The sequence below is a fragment of the Zingiber officinale genome, chromosome 9A (assembly GCF_018446385.1).
Source record: "Zingiber officinale cultivar Zhangliang chromosome 9A, Zo_v1.1, whole genome shotgun sequence".
Taxonomy (NCBI): domain Eukaryota; kingdom Viridiplantae; phylum Streptophyta; class Magnoliopsida; order Zingiberales; family Zingiberaceae; genus Zingiber; species Zingiber officinale.
Genome location: NC_056002.1, coordinates 119720273 through 119737912, shown reverse-complemented (window position 1 = coordinate 119737912; position 17640 = coordinate 119720273).

Sequence of the window (17640 nt, the reverse complement as noted above, 5' to 3'; positions counted from 1 at the left end):
CATTTATCTAGAAATAAGAATCACATTGGTCAAATGTCTACATTTGTGATAAATGTAGTTGTTCAATTAATTTATATTGTAGATAACATGGTGTGTGGTGTCACACACAGAAGATCATGTTATCAGTACCTTATAAATTATAAACAGTAGCTCACGACCATGATGGAAAGGAACAAATCATTGAAAAGTCGTAGTGTAATTAGGTGTTAGTTTATCTTAACTATATAATTACACTAGTACACTAAGAGTGTATCGAGTAGGACCATTAGAGATCGTTTCTTTTATACTGACTTTATAAAGGAACAAAGACCTCAGTTATTATGGAAGTGTGTGCTCTTAATCCTAATATAATAACAAGCACATATATTTGATATTTATTTCTTTAATTTATCAATGGGTGAGATTTAGTTCGATGAATCAATAAGCCCGATAAGTTGGGAAATGATATCACTTATAGTGTGTGTTGTTGATTATAGAAGGAAACTGTGTCCTAGTAATCTAGGTTGAGAATGTCCCCAAGAGGAGCTCATAAGGATTGTCATGTTAAACCCTGCAGGTGGACTTAGTCCGACATGACGACGAAGTTGAGTGGTACTACTCTTGGAGCTAGATATTAATTAAGTGAGTTGTCAGTAACTTACTTAATTAGTGAACATTTGTTATCTTAAACACAGGGAGACTAACACACTCATAATAAGAAGGAGCCCAAAATGTAATTTGGGATTGGTGCGGTAGTTCAATAATAGTTCTCTAGTGGAATGAATTATTATTGATAAAATTAAGTTGTGTGTTCGGGGCGAGCACGGGATGCTTAATTTTATCGGGAGACCAAAACCAATTCCTCCTCTCGGTCCCTATCGTAGCCTCTAGTATATAGAGATTTATACCCACCGCATACCCACCTTCTTACCATCTAATGGGGCCGGCCAAGCTAGCTTGGAACCCAAGCTAGGGTCGGCCAAGACCAAGTGGATGAGCCATGTAGGTGGCCGGCCAAAGCTTGGGTCCCAAGCTTAGGTGGCCGGCCACTAGAATATTAAAAGGGTTTTTTATTAAAATTATTTCTTATGTGGATATCATGATTTAAAAGAGAGTTTAAAAATTAAAATTTCCTTTTATAGCTTTCTACAAAAGATTAAGAGAAGAGATTAATCTCTTATTTGTAGATTAAAAGGATGGTTTTAATTTTTATTAAAAACTTTTCTTATTTGTAAATCATCCACATGTTTAAAAGAGAGTTTAAAAATTTAAAATCTTTCCTTATTTGTTGATTAAAAGGTGAATTTTAAATTTTAAGAAAACTTTCCTTTTTAAACATGTTCATTATTTAAAAGAGAGTTTAAAAATTAAATATTCTCTTTTATAAGTTTCTACAAAAGATTAAGAAAAGATTTGATATCTTTCCTTATTTGTATATTGAAAGAGATTTTAATTTTTAGAGATAACTTTCTTTTTATCCACATGTTTAAAATAAAGATTTTAATTTATAAAATTTCTTTTTTAACCACCATGAAGGGAAAAATTATTTGAGAAATTTTTATAAATTTCCGGAAGCAAATTAGGAAATTTTAATTCTTGTGTGAATTAAAATTTCCTTAATTAAGGGATTAAAGGTGGCCGGCCATTATCATGATGAAAAGAAAATTATGTTTAATTAAATAAATTTTCCTTTTCAATGGAAAAAGAATTAAGAAAGTTTTTATTAAATTTTCCTTATTTGCCAAAGACCAAGGATTATAAAAGAGGGGGTAGAGGAGGCTTCATAAAGAAGAACTCTATTATTTTTCTCCCTCTTTTCTTCCTTGGGTGTGGCCGGCCCTTTCTTTCCTCTCCTCTCCTTTGTGTGGCCGAAACCTTCTCATGGTGGAGATAGCTTTGGTGGCCGGAACTAAGAAGGAGAAGAAGGAGAGAAAAGAAGCCTCTTTTCTAGCATCCCTTGGAGCATGGTGGTGGTGGCCGAACCTCTTCATCCTAGGAGAAGTTTTGATGGCTGAAACTTGTAAGGAAGAAGAAGGTGCTTGGTGGTTCTCATCTCGGAAGATCGTTGCCCACACAACGTCCGAGATTAGAAGAGGAATACGGTAGAAGATCAAGAGGTCTTTCTAAAAGGTATAATTAGTATTTTTCCTTTCCGCATCATACTAGTTATTTTTGGAAATAATACCAAATACAAGAGGCATGCGATTCTAGTATTTCGAATTTGTTTTCGATGTTGTGTTCTTTATTTTTTTTTCTTTTCCTTGTGATTTGATTGTTCCTTTCGGTTAACCTAAAGTTATTTTAGGAAATTAAATATTAGCTTTCCTTAAAAGGTTTTGTCTAGTCGGTGGTGGTTGCTCCCATATCCAAGAAGGTCATGTGCCTCGCCACGTCAATACTGGGAACCAATTATGGAAATTAATATTTAATAGAATTAATAACTTAGGTGATTTGGATCGAACGTGTTAAGTTCCGCAGGAGATCCAAGTCAAAACCTAAAAGAACAAATAGATTAAACTTTGGATCAAACGTGTTAAGTTCCGCAGGCGATCCAAGTTTAATTTAAAAGAACACATGGTAGCTAGGAAAAGGTTCAGACCTTTGTACAAAATTTTTGTACAGTGGAACCATTAGGTTTTCCGAGTAGCAACCAACAATTGGTATCAGAGCTAGAGTTTTGCCTCTGTGTATTTGGTATTAGTTTAATTATGCACATGTCATACATAATTTAGGCAGGTTAATAGTAGGATGTGCTAACTTTGTGGATGTAGGATCCAACTATTATGGCTTATAGTTATTATGTGTGTGATTGGACCCTTGGACATGTTAAGGGCATTTTATTGTGTGTGCATGATTGTATTATAAAATACAGCAGGAGCTGTATTTAGTTTTATTAGGATTTTATTTTTTGATCTAGTTACATGTACATTCCTTTTATGGAATATAGGATCGATGGATGTAAATTTTATTTTATGTTCGATCTAGTTTACATGTACATTCCTTCGAGGAATATAGGATCAAAATGTAAAATTCTATTTATGTCGCGGATCGAATCTTGCAAAGCGTGGAACCTTCTAAGGACCAGAGGCGCAGCGGAACTAGGAGCAAGATGGATGCGACAGCTAGACCCGGTGGCTGTGGCCAAATATGGCAGCAGCTTGGGATGACAACACACGGAGGACAACTAGAGATAAAAGCCATAATAGTTGAAAATTAGATTTTCTATTTATTGCTTTTATATTGTGTGCATGTTAGTTTACATATTTAGTAGGCTAGCATAGTTAAAATTCCTCATTTATAAATAACTAAGTGGGAGAGGGATTTTTAAGTAAATCCCATGGTCTCCATTACTGGTTTGTAAGTGATGCAAACAAGCTTGCGCGTTGGCTCTGAGTGCCTTCCTCCATAACGGATGAGCTTGTTTGTGGATCACTAGAACAGACTTCCATTTTTGGATGACTATAGGAAGTTAATTAAGAGCGTGTGATCTTCCCCAACGGAAGGGGCATAATCTTATTAATGGACTTAGTGTCAAGTAATGGTATACACTTAGACACATCTAATAGTATCCTCCCCATCGGAGTCACTGCTATTATTTGTGTGACCAAATGATACCAACTATTAATTTTATTTGTCAAAAAGTTAGGTTGACAAGATAATAAAATTAATGGGTTAAAACCCTCCTTTTACAAATGTTGAATTTGTATACGTCCACACTAACGTGGCATGCAAAATTCACGGTGTTTGAGGTGTTGGAGAATTTAAATAATATTGTTTGAGGAATCAATATTTTTTTAAATTCAAAAAGTTTTGACCAAATATTTGATCAAAGACAGATCAACTATTAATTTTATTCGTCATAAAGTAAAGTTGACGAGATAATAAAATTAATGAATAAAATCTCCTCTTCGATTTTGTATACGTTCACACTATCGTAGCATACAAAATTCATGGGGATTTTAAGGAGTTGATCTTGACCAAATATTTTTGAGATTCTTAGGATTTAAAATGTTTGTCAATCCCCTAGTAATCATGCTATAGAAAAGACTTAGTAGTCTCAATTGTAATGATTGGAAATAGGACTTGGACATTAAGGTAGACTATCTTCTTAGAATTAAGAACAATATAGGTGTATTTAATGTTGGTGCAATATTCCTTAGGTCAAGGTTGACCTGGTTAACCAAGCCTGAGTCTTGGTTTGGGTTTCGATGTTTGACAATATATTGGGTTTAGATGATATGGACAATGCAGGTGCAGTTGTTCATTTGGGGAGATTGTTGATACAATTTTCGTTTGGTCAAAGTTGACCAGTTAAAATTGTGAAGGAAAGTCAAGTAGGTCAAGGTTGACTGGATACTTGACTGAAAGTCCTGGTGAGTGAAGCCAGGCAGAAGGAAGTCCTGGTGAGTGAAGCCAGGCAGAAGGAAGTCCTGGTGAGTGAAGCTAGGCAGGAGGAAAGTCCTAGTGAGTGAAGCTTGGCAGAAGGGAAAATCCTGGTGAGTGAAGCCAGGTGAAAGACCTAGTGAGTGAAGCTAGGCAGGAGGAAAATCCTGGTGAGTGAAGCCAGGTGAAAGACCTAGTGAGTGAAGCTAGGCAATTGGGAAAGTCCTGGTGAGTGAAGCCAGGCAGGAGAAATCCAGAGGGGTCAAGGTTGACCAGACATCTAGTGAGAGTCCAAGTAGGTCAAAGGGATTGACCGGATACTTGGCACGAGGAAGAAAAGTCCAAGTAGGTCTTAGGGAGTGACCGGATACTTGGCAAGAAGAGAAAAGTCCAAGTAGGTCAAAGGGATTGACCAGACACTTGGTGAGAGAGTCCTAGCTGGTCAAGGGTGACCGGATGCTAGGTCTTATGTACCAACAAGTCATGGTTGACTAGATGTTGGTTTAGGGGGCTTTGGACTTGGTTTTGGGCAAAAACCAAGATCTGGATTGATCAGCCGATTGATCCAGCAGATTTGGATTGATCCGTGGATCGATCCAGCAGATCTGGATTGATCCAGAAGATCTGGATCGATCGGCCGATCTATCCGGTGAGTCCCCGCGAACAGAACCGCTCTGGATCGATCGGTGGATCGATCCAGAGGTCCCAATCGATCAGTGGATCGATTGGGACGCTGCTGCTTCGCGCGATAAGCGCTGGATCGATCCGTGGATCGATCCAGGCGTTTTTCTAGAGCACAGAGGCACTCTGGATCGATTCGTGGATCGATCCAAAGCCTCCCCGATCGATTGGGAGGATTCCAATCGATCAGGATTCGACCGTTAGCGTCGATTTAAGCCGCAGGCGTTCATTTCCTTCGGCATCGCTTCCACGACAGAGCTCAGATCTTCACCAGCAACTCCACAGAGCTCTCCACGCCAGTTCTTGAAGTTCTTGGAGGTTCTTCCAAGTCAAGAGGCGGATCTATTGCAAGAGGAAGAAAGCTAGGGTTAGGGTTTTCTTGTACTCATTGTAAGCTTTGTGCTTGTATTTTGTATCCTTTCCCCTTCCTCTTGTAGTGTGAACTTGTAGGGCTTCTCCGCCTTCGGTAGTTACCGAAAAGGAGGGTTTTATTAGTGGAGGGTGCGTGAGTAGGTGTGGATCCTTGGACTAGTCACCTCTTGTGAGGTGGATACCAAGTAAACCAACCTTGTTAGCGTTGTGTGGTTTGTTTCTTGTATTTCCGCTGCACATCTTTGAAGAAACAAGCAACAACGAGCACCTAGCGAGCAACGAGCTATTCACCCCCCCCTCTAGCTACTTTTCGGTCCCAACATTTAATTCATTAGTTGAAACATGTTTAGTGGTGTTATCTACCAGAACCTGGAGTGTAGATACATATGTCATTAATTATGTCCGCAATTCATTGCAGGGTTCCAGGAAACCCGGCAACTAAATGAATATTAAAACACCGTCCACATGGACACTACTGTAAAAATGGTAGCTGTTGCAGTGGGAGATGCTTATCTTTTGATAAGAATAAAACATGGATTTTTGAGTAATTGTCTTTACGCACCAAGTTTAGAAAGAACTAGTTTTTAGTTTCTAAACTATTCAAAGAACTTGATATTCTATCTCTTTTAATAACAAAATTGTTATTAAGAAAAAGAGGGAAGTTATCTGTTCTAGTACGTTGGTTGGCAATTTATAAATCCAATAACTCTCATGATGCAACAAATGGAAATTAGTAACACATCTTCTAACTTTAAGAGAAAGTAACCTTCGGAAATGAACCAATTATATCTTTGACATCTAAGGCTAGGTTATATTAACTTGAGTATGATTCATTGGTAGCTGATGAACTTTTGGGTTCATTAGTAGTGGAAATCTTTCCAACCTGCGAGTCTTACTTGGAAGGAAAAATAACCAAGAAGCTTTTAAGTCTAAGGGGTATGGAGTCAAAGGTATGTTGAAATTGGTTCATTCTGATTTGTGTGATCCTATGACTATCCAGACAAGAGGTAGTATTGAATATTTCGTCTATTTTATAGACAACTATTCAAGATACAAATAAATTTACTTAATGTGCCGCAAGACTAAGTACTTTGATTAGTTCAAAGAGTACAAGGCTGATGCGGAGAAATGTTAAAGTAAAAGTCACTATGGTAAGATCGTAGTGGCAAGTACCTCTTGGGAGAATTTAGGAGTCACTTATCAGAAGTAGGGATTCAATCCCAACTAACTGCACCTGGTACACCCCAACAGAATGGTGTAGAAAAAGGAAGGTATAGGACTCTTATGGAAATAAGTAGATTGATGAGTTATTTAGAATATTACCAAAATCATTTTAAGGATATACTCTGGAAACGGAAATGAATATAGTACCTTCCAAAGATAGAACTCTCTACTCATATAGAATTGCTGAATAGGTGTAAGCCTATTTCGAAGCATATTCGGATTCGGGTAGTCCAACACATATGCAGAAGAGAGACAATGATAAGTTGGACAGGAATTTACTTGTTTGTGGGTTATCCTAGAGAAATGAAAATAGGTTTATAGTCTTAAAAATCAGAAGGTCATTGTTAGCATCAATGACCGATTTTTAGAAAAGGACTATGTAATAAACTATGTGCCCATAAGAAAATTTGTTCTTAAGGAAATAATAAAAGACATGTCTAATCTAGTACCAACTGTACAAGATGAGATACCACAAGGAAACTGCAACACGTATCACAAATGATACACAATTGCAGAAAGTGCCTCGTCGTAGTGGGAGGGTTGTTAGGCAACCTAAAAAGATTCATGTTTTGGGAGAGTTTTTGGACTCGATCTTAGGAGGACATGAACCTGATCTCCGGACATATGACGAAGCATTCCAAGATAAAGATGCAACATCTTGGCAAAGAGTAATGAATAACAGAATTAGAATATATGTATTCTAATAAAATCTGGAAGCTTGTAGAACTACCAAATGGTGTAAAAGCCTTTGGGTATAAAAAGGTCTATAATAGGAAAAGAGGGATAGACAGGAAGGTAGAAACTTTCAAAGCAAGGCTTGATGAAAAAGGAAACTTTTTCATTGGTAGCCATGCTTAAGTCTATCTGGATTCTTTTATCTATTTGGCAAGTGGATGTCAAGACAGCATTCCTTAATGGAAGTCTTGAAGAAAGCATCCATATAAAGCAACCAGAAGGGTTCATTGTAAAGAGCTTAGAGCATCTTGTGTGCAAGCTCAATCAGTCTATGGACTGAGACAAAGCTTCAAAGGTCTTGGAAAATCTGATTTATCAAAGTTATCCAGACCTATGGATTTATTTAGTAAACGGATAAGTCTTGTGTATACAAAAGGTGTGATGAAAACGTGGTGGTATTTCTTGTACTATACATAGATTACATTTTTGATAGTTGGAAACAATATCAAGGTGTTATCGGAAGTAAGGGTATGGTTGTCCAAGCAATTCGTTATAAAGGACTTAGGAAAATAAGCACATATTCTTGGGAACAAGGTTCGCAAGAAAAGAATGTTGTGCTTATCTCAAGCTTTATATAACAAGCTCGTTTTAGCATGCAAAACTCCAAGAAAGGTTTTCTACCTTTTAAGCATGGAGTGTCTTTATCTAAAGAGATGTCTCCGATGACATCAAAGGAGATTGAGGACATGTAGGCAGTTCTTTATGCTTGAAATAGATGCCTAATGTATGCTATGCGAGATCATAATCTGTTTTGCCAAGGGCATAGTTATCAGATATCAAAGTAACCTAGACAAGGACATTGAATAAAGCATATATTAAAGTACCTTAGAGGTACTAGAGATTATATGCTAGCTTACAAGGCAGTTAATTAGGTCCCTGTGGGTTGCACGAATTTTGACTTCCAATCAGATAGGGACAATAATAAGTCAACCTCGGGGTTTTGTGTTTACTTTAAGAGGAAAAGTCATAACTATGGAAGAGTGATAAGCATAGGTGTTTTTCTGGACTCCACCATAGAAGCTGAGTATATGGCAAGCCTCTGAGGTAGCCATAAAAGCTAAAAGACTCAATAACCTCAAGATGGACTTAGATATGATTTCTGGTTTGTCCAAAGATTATTACAATTCATTGTAATAATAGTGGTGCAGTAGCAAACTCGAAGAAAACATGAGTCTATAAGGCAAGTAAACACAATAGAGCGCAAGTACTACCCAATACGAGAAATTGTATAACGAGGAGAAGTTGTTGCCGCCTAGATTGCATCAGATGATAACCTAAGGTCCTTAAGGCAAGAGCTTTTTGAAATGCATGGGAATCAGATGTATGGCAGCAGATATGGCAGCTTAGTCTTTTAGTATAAGTGGGAGATTGTTAGAATGTATACTAAAAGCCTAGCTTTTAGTATAAAATATTTATCTAGAAATAAGAATCACATTGGTCAAATGTCTACATTTGTGATAAATGTAGTTGTTCAATTAATTTATATTGTAGATAACATGGTGTGTGGTGTCACACACAGAAGATCATGTTATCAGTACCTTATAAATTATAAACAGTAGCTCACGACCATGATGGAAAGGAACAAACCATTGAAAGGTCGTAGTGTAATTAGGTATTAGTTTATCTTAACTATATAATTACACTAGTACACTAAGAGTGTATTGAGTAGGACCATTAGAGGTCGTTTCTTTTATACTGACTTTATAAAGGAACAAAGACCTCAGTTATTATGGAAGCGTGTGCTCTTAATCCTAATATAATAACAAGCACATATATTTGATATTTATTTCTTTAATTTATCAATGGGTGAGATTTAGTTCGATGAATCAATAAGCCCGATAAGTTGGGAAATGATATCACTTATAGTGTGTGTTGTTGATTATAGAAGGAAACTGTGTCCTAGTAATCTAGGTTGAGAATGTCCCCAAGAGGAGCTCATAATGATTGTCATGTTAAACCCTGCAGGTGGACTTAGTCCGACATGACGATGAAGTTGAGTGGTACTACTCTTGGAGCTAGATATTAATTAAGTGAGTTGTCAGTAACTTACTTAATTAGTGGACATTTGTTATCTTAAACACAGGGAGACTAACACACTCATAATAAGAAGGAGCCCAAAATGTAATTTGGGATTGGTGTGGTAGTTCAATAATAGTTCTCTAGTGGAATGAATTATTATTGATAAAATTAAGTTGTGTGTTCGGGGCGAGTACGGGATGCTTAATTTTATCGGGAGACCAAAATCAATTCCTCCTCTCGGTCCCTATCGTAGCCTCTTAAGTATAGAGTACTATACCCACCTATACCCACCTTCTTACCCATCAAAGTGGGCCGGCCAAGCTAGGGCCGGCCAAGACCAAGTGGATGAGCCATGTAGGTGGCCGGCCAAAGCTTGGGTCCCAAGCTTAGGTGGCCGGCCACTAGAATATTAAAAGGGTTTTTTATTAAAATTATTTCTTATGTGGATATCATGATTTAAAAGAGAGTTTAAAAATTAAAATTTCCTTTTATAGCTTTCTACAAAAGATTAAGAGAAGAGATTAATCTCTTATTTGTAGATTAAAAGGATGGTTTTAATTTTTATTAAAAACTTTTCTTATTTGTAAATCATCCACATGTTTAAAAGAGAGTTTAAAAATTTAAAATCTTTCCTTATTTGTTGATTAAAAGGTGGATTTTAAATTTTAAGAAAACTTTCCTTTTTAAACATGTTCATTATTTAAAAGAGAGTTTAAAAATTAAATATTCTCTTTTATAAGTTTCTACAAAAGATTAAGAAAAGATTTGATATCTTTCCTTATTTGTATATTGAAAGAGATTTTAATTTTTAGAGATAACTTTCTTTTTATCCACATGTTTAAAAGAAAGATTTTAATTTATAAAATTTCTTTTTTAACCACCATGAAGGGAAAAATTATTTGAGAAATTTTTATAAATTTCCGGAAGCAAATTAGGAAATTTTAATTCTTGTGTGAATTAAAATTTCCTTAATTAAGGGATTAAAGGTGGCCGGCCATTATCATGATGAAAAGAAAATTATGTTTAATTAAATAAATTTTCCTTTTCAATGGAAAAAGAATTAAGAAAGTTTTTATTAAATTTTCCTTATTTGCCAAAGACCAAGGATTATAAAAGAGGGGGTAGAGGAGGCTTCATAAAGAAGAACTCTATTATTTTTCTCCCTCTTTTCTTCCTTGGGTGTGGCCGGCCCTTTCTTTCCTCTCCTCTCCTTTGTGTGGCCGAAACCTTCTCATGGTGGAGATAGCTTTGGTGGCCGGAACTAAGAAGGAGAAGAAGGAGAGAAAAGAAGCCTCTTTTCTAGCATCCCTTGGAGCATGGTGGTGGTGGCCGAACCTCTTCATCCTAGGAGAAGTTTTGATGGCTGAAACTTGTAAGGAAGAAGAAGGTGCTTGGTGGTTCTCATCTCGGAAGATCGTTGCCCACACAACGTCCGAGATTAGAAGAGGAATACGGTAGAAGATCAAGAGGTCTTTCTAAAAGGTATAATTAGTATTTTTCCTTTCCGCATCATACTAGTTATTTTTGGAAATAATACCAAATACAAGAGGCATGCGATTCTAGTATTTCGAATTTGTTTTCGATGTTGTGTTTGTTAGGACCAAAAGAAGCTAGAGGGGGGGTGAATAGCTCGTCGCGTTCGCTCGGTGCTCAGCGTTGCTTGGCGTTGCTTGTTTCTTCAAGAATACGCAGCGGAAAATACAGAAACAAATCACACAACGCTAACAAGGTTGGTTTACTTGGTATCCACCTCACAAGAGGTGACTAGTCCAAGGATCCACACCTACACACACACCCTCCACTAATAAAACTCTCCTTTATGGTAACTACCAAGGGCGGAGAAGCCCTACAAGACTCAATACAAGAAGAAGAAAGGGTAGTAAAGAAATACAAGCTTACAAGCTTACAATGAGTGCACAAACCCTAACCCTAGTTTCTTCTTCTTGCTTTGATCCGCCTCTTGACTTGGAAGAGCCTCCAAGATCCTTCAAGAACTGGCGATCTCGAGCTTGAGAAGAGTTGTGGAGGAGCTGGTGAAGATCTGAGATGAATCTATGAAGTTCTTGCGCAGCCATCGAACGCCTGCAGCTATAAACGACGCCAACGGTCGGATCCCGATCGATTCGAATGTTCCCAATCGATCGGGGAGGCTTTGGATCGATCCACGGATCGATCCAGAGCGCCTCTGTGCTCTGGAAACGCGCCTGGATCGATCCACGGATCGATCCAGCGCTTATCGCGCGAAGCAGCTGCGTCCCAATCGATCCACTGATCGATTGGGACATCTGGATCGATCCACGGATCGATCCAGAAGCTCTCTGTTCGCTGGGACAGGTCTGGATCGATCCACTGATCGATCCAGAGCCTGGATCGATCCACGGATCGATCCAGCACTTGGTTTTTGTCCAAAACCAAGTCCTAAACCTCCCAAACCAACATCCGGTCAACCTTGACCTGTTGGTATGTCATGCCTAGCATCTAGTCACTCCCTTGACCTGCTAGGACTCCCTTACCAAGTGTCCGGTCAATCCCTTTGACCCACTTGGACTTTTCTCTGTGCCAAGTATCCGGTCAATCCCTTTGACCTACTTGGACTTTTCTTTCATGCCAAGTATCCAGTCAATCCTTTGACCTACTTGGACTTCCCAACGGATGTCCGATCATCCTTGATCCATCTGGATTTTCCTGCCCTGGCTTCACTCACGGGACTTTCACCTAGCTTCACTCACTGGGTTTTCCATCCGCCTAGCTTCACTCACTAGGACTTCCATACGCCTAGCTTCACTCACTAGGACTTTCACAGGCTTCACTAGGGATTTCCATCCGCCTAGCTTCACTCACTAGGACTTCCTTACTGCCTCTTCACTCACGGGACTTCACCTGCTTCACTCACCAAGACTTTCATTTGCCTAACATCCAGTTAGGACTTCCGATCAAGTATCCAGTCAACCTTGACCTACTTGACTCTTCTTCAATCAATATCTTATTGTCAAACATCTAAACCCAAACCAAGACTCAGCTTGGTTACCCAGGTCAACCTTGACCTGAGGGATATTGCACCAACAGTGTTCTTTATTTTTTTTTCTTTTCCTTGTGATTTGATTGTTCCTTTCGGTTAACCTAAAGTTATTTTAGGAAATTAAATATTAGCTTTCCTTAAAAGGTTTTGTCTAGTCGGTGGTGGTTGCTCCCATATCCAAGAAGGTCATGTGCCTCGCCACGTCAATACTGGGAACCAATTATGGAAATTAATATTTAATGGAATTAATAACTTAGGTGATTTGGATCGAACGTGTTAAGTTCCGCAGGAGATCCAAGTCAAAACCTAAAAGAACAAATAGATTAAACTTTGGATCAAACGTGTTAAGTTCCGCAGGCGATCCAAGTTTAATTTAAAAGAACACATGGTAGCTAGGAAAAGGTTCAGACCTTTGTATAAAATTTTTGTACAGTGGAACCATTAGGTTTTCCGAGTAGCAACCAACATAAGGTAGCGCTAAGTCTCATTGCTTCAACTTAGTTCTTGTGAGACATCTCAGAAGATTGTCCAAATGCCAATTCACCACCTTGATTTGTCCATCTGGCTGAGAGTCATAGGCACTGCTAAAGTTCAACTACGTGCCTAATTTTTCTTATAAGCTCTTCTAGAAATGATTGATGAACTTAGTATGTCGATCTAAAGTAATAGACTAAGGAACGCCATGTAGACACATGATCTCCTTAAAGTAAAGATGGGCAATCCGGACAGCATCCATAATCTTCCTGAAAACTACGAAATGTGTCATCTTCAAGAAAATATCAACTACAACAAGAACCGAATCTGAGGTTTATTGTGTGCGGGTAATCCTAATACAAAATCTATGCTTATATCAAACCAAGGAGATTCAGGGATAGGTAAGGGAGTGTACAAGCCTGTATTAGTGAGCACCCTTTAGATCGTTGGCATACAGAACACTAATCCATAAAATGAGTCACATCACTGATCAACTTGGGCGAATAAAAATCAACAGAAATGAGGATCAACCTCTTATCACGTTCAAAGTGCCCTCATTATGAAGCTCACTCATGATCTGCTGCTTGAGAGAGCAATCTAGAACGCACAACTGCAACTCCCAAAATAGATAGTTATTATGTAAAATAAAATCATGTCGGTGTCCATCATGTACCTCTAGGAATATCTTGCCGAATGATGAGTCAGCTACGTACATGTAAGGAAAAACCTCAAAGCCTGCAACGCTAGTACTCATGGTGGTGAGTAATGAAGAACGATAACTCAAGGCATCTATGACACAATTCAGACTTCCAACTTAGTGTCTTAACATAAAGATGAACTCTTGTAAGTAAGTCACCCACTTGGCATGTCACCTACTCAACTTGTGTTAACCATTAATATTGATCCGGCGGTAAGATAGGGCCCCCACCCGGCAGAGGGTCTTAGGCCACATGTGACGTCAAAGTCAACAGTCAAGGCAAAAGTCAACGGTCATCACCTCGGCTCGGCTCGGGTCTGAGCTCCCGACGCTCGGCGGGCGACTAGCACGGCTTAATAGCAGGGGTCGAGGGCTGAGCGATTTTCATCTCGGTCGAGCGGGAACCATGGCCATCGAGGTTCTCCCGTTCGCCCAGGCAGCACCGGGGCCCCCGCATGATTGGCTGAGCAGATGTCCCGCTCGACTGACCGCAACGTTAGCCGAACGGTTCTTCCGTTCGACTTGGTACAAGACAAAAGGAGCAGGTAACTCTATCTTCCTCGAGACAAGCGTCGCCGACAGGCAGCATGGTCGGCGGCCGGATCAGACAGAGAATCGTACGACGGAAGTTTCCACTGTTACGTCAGGAATATGCTCATACTATTGAGGTATGGCGTCAGACACGCTTTTCTGACACGCCCATTCCAGGTATGCTTTGAGGGTCATGCATGCCTCGGGGAGCGTGTGCGAGCCCCTGAGAAGCCCTATACAAGGGCCTCCGGACTCCAACGGAGGTACGCGCTATTCATCACTGTAGCTACAGTTCTCGTCACTCTCTTTCGATTTCTTGCCGCCGGGAGCTGACTTAAGCGTCGGAGGGCCGCCACCGGGAACCCCTTCTCAGCCTGATTTTGTGTTTGCAGGTTCTCGCTGGAGGTCTACGTCACCTAGAGGGTCACGCGGAGTCAACGAGAGCGCCACGCCCCCAGCGACCATCGACTTAGCACTCGGACAGGATCAAATTGGCGTCGTTTGTGGGAGCGCACTTGAATATGAGTCTAGCGAAAGATAGAGGAACCTGGAAGACCTTACACCGTGACGCTCTCTCAAGAGGAGCTCAATGCACTCATCCAGGCACGGCGTGACAAAAATCGTGGAGCAGCAGCAGCAAAAGGCATTAACCGAACGAATGGCGTAACAAGCGACTTCGGCGTCGGGAGGCCGAGCGATGCACGAGGACCGACCAGAGCAACTCTCCATATGGGGACAAAACAAAAGCCCGACCGGCACTCAGGCGGAAGTGTCGCCCGCCCCGATACCTGTTGGTGCGGTTAGCACTAACGATCTAACTCAGGTTTTGATGAATGACAAATTAGGTTAAGTTAGGTTTGTCGTTATCTAACACTCTGACCGAATGTACAGGCAAAGTCCAGACAAGTCGACGGGTTGACCAGATGTCTGGCACAAAGTCCAAGCGGGTCGACAGGCTGTTCGGACGCTTGGCACGAAGTCCAATGGGTCGACGGGCTGACCGAACATTTGACACGAAGTCCAATCGGGTCGACAGGTTGACCGGATGCTTGGCACGAAGTCCAGCTAGGTCGACGGGTTGACCGGATAGCTGGCGAGAAGTCCAAATGGGTCGAAGGGTTGACCGGACGTTTGGCAGGTGAGTAAAGGTAAGTCACTGGAAGGGAGTGATTGTGAGGACGCATTCCCGGGAAGGGAACTTAGGCGCCGATCCGACTTAAAACCATTTCGGAACTCTAAGTCGAGATCTTGACTAGATTCCGGTCTCGGAGAAACGGAATCTAAGTCATACTCTTTGTGTTGAACTTATAAACTGTGCTAATACGTTGTTTTGCAGGATACACATTATATATTTACCTCGGACTAACCTTGTCTTGCAGGAGAAAGACTTTCTGGAGAAAGGAGGTTCGGGTGCCCGGAAGGGATCTGGGCGCCCAGAGGCAAATGTTATCCAAGACGTGGCGTCGACACGTGGAGCTCGATGGTGGGGCCTGCCACGCCACACCAGGGTGCCCGGAAGGGATCCGGGGTGCCTTGAGCCTCCTATATAAGGAGGGTCAAAGGCAGAGCTCAAAACAACAACTCTGAATTGACGATCTGCTCTCCTGCGCTCCTACGACGTTGCGACGCCACTCCGACAAAGCTCCGATTTCTTTCTTATTGCTTTATTGTCGGTATTTTATTTCTATCAATTCTTATACTTAACTCTTTTATAATTATTATTCGAATTGATAGTGATTGCCCAACGAAAGTACTCAACGAGTACGGGCCTTGGAGTAGGAGTCGACACAGGCTCCGAACCAAGTAAATCGAACTGTGTTAGCATTGTTTTACTTTTCCGTTGTGCTTAACTCTTTTCGAAAGAATTTTCGTAATCGATATTCACCCCCCCCTCTATTGAACGATCACGATCCAACAATACCATTTCATAGGGCTCTATTCCAAACGCCATCAGAAATTGCACAAGCTCATCAAGACCAGGGATTTTCATCAGATGAAGCTCCAGCTCGGGATGCAAGGAAGGGAAAAGCTTCCCGAGCCGATTTGTCACCTGAGCGGATCAACCGCCAATTCTCTGAGGCAATTTTGCAGGATCCGCTACCCAGGCATTATGCTCCTCTGGCGATCGGGGAGTATAATGGATCAACGGACCCGGGCGACCACTTGGGCAAGTTCGACAACGCTGCAACTCTTCATCAATACACGAATGGAGTTAAATGCAGGGTCTTCCTCACGACGTTATCAGGCTCGACACAACGCTGGTTCCGGAGGCTGTCGGACGGATCGATCGAAAGCTTCAAGGACTTCCGAACGACCTTCCTTCACCACTTCGCTAGCAGCAGACGTTATCAGAAGACAAGTGTCAGCCTATTCTCTATGAAGCAAGGGCCGAGAGAGACCCTTTAAGCCTATATTCAACGCTTCAACCAGGCGGCAATGGACATCCCCACGGTCTCCTCCGAAACCATGATGCATGCCTTCACCCAAGGCCTTACCGACGGTGACTTCTTCCGCTCGCTCATCCTGAAGCCACCATGTGATTATGATCATATGCTAAAGAAGGCAAGCGAGTATATCAATGTAGAGGAGACCCAGATAGCCCGAAGGAAGGAAGCTCTGACCAAGCCTGCCGCGCCGGTCGAGCGGAGGCAGCCGATTAATCATCAACCATCCAGAGGACCCCGAACCGAAGGGGTGAGGCCCCATCCAGAAGCCAGGTCACACGTCGTTTAGCATGTGGCTTCCGAGCAACCAAAGCCGAGGGGAAAGGTATGGACTCCTATGTTTTGTTCTTTCCACCAGTCTGCCAGCCACAACGCATGAGACTGTCAGGGGTTCGCCTCGGGCGTCCAGCCAACCCCGAGGAACTATCGTCGCCGATCGCCCTCGCCCGATCAACGGCACCCAAATACCAGGCATCGAACGGTTAGACGGTCGCTCGATCGGAAACACCATAGTTCGCCTAGGAGTGGTGATCGACCCCGGGCCTCACACGAGCTAGCTAGGCCCTCCGCTCGAGAAGAAGAAAACAGGAGCAACGTCGCTCGGGGGGAGATCAACATCATAGCGGGAGGACCAACCGGTGGAGACTCCAACCGAGCCCGCAAGTCACACGCCTGGAGGCTAGAGATCCATGCCATCGGTTGCAGCTAGGAGAAAGCAAGCGGGCCCGAGATCAGTTTCGGCCCCAGGGATCTCGAGGGAGTCGAAGTTCCGCACGATGATGCCCTCATCATCCGAGCGGTAATAGCGAATTATACTATTCATGCATCTTCATTGACACAGAGAGTTCAGTTAACATCATCTTCAAAAAGGTGTTCGACCAACTCCAGATCGATCACGTCGGGCTGTTGCCAATAACAACCCCCCTGTACGGGTTTACGGGCAACGAGGTCCAGCCGCTCAGACAGATCAAATTGGTCGTGTCGCTCTAAGAGGAGCCCCGCTGGAGGACAAGAATAACTAACTTCATCGTGGTGGAGGCCCTCTTAGCATATAACATCATTTTGGATCGGCCGATCCTCAA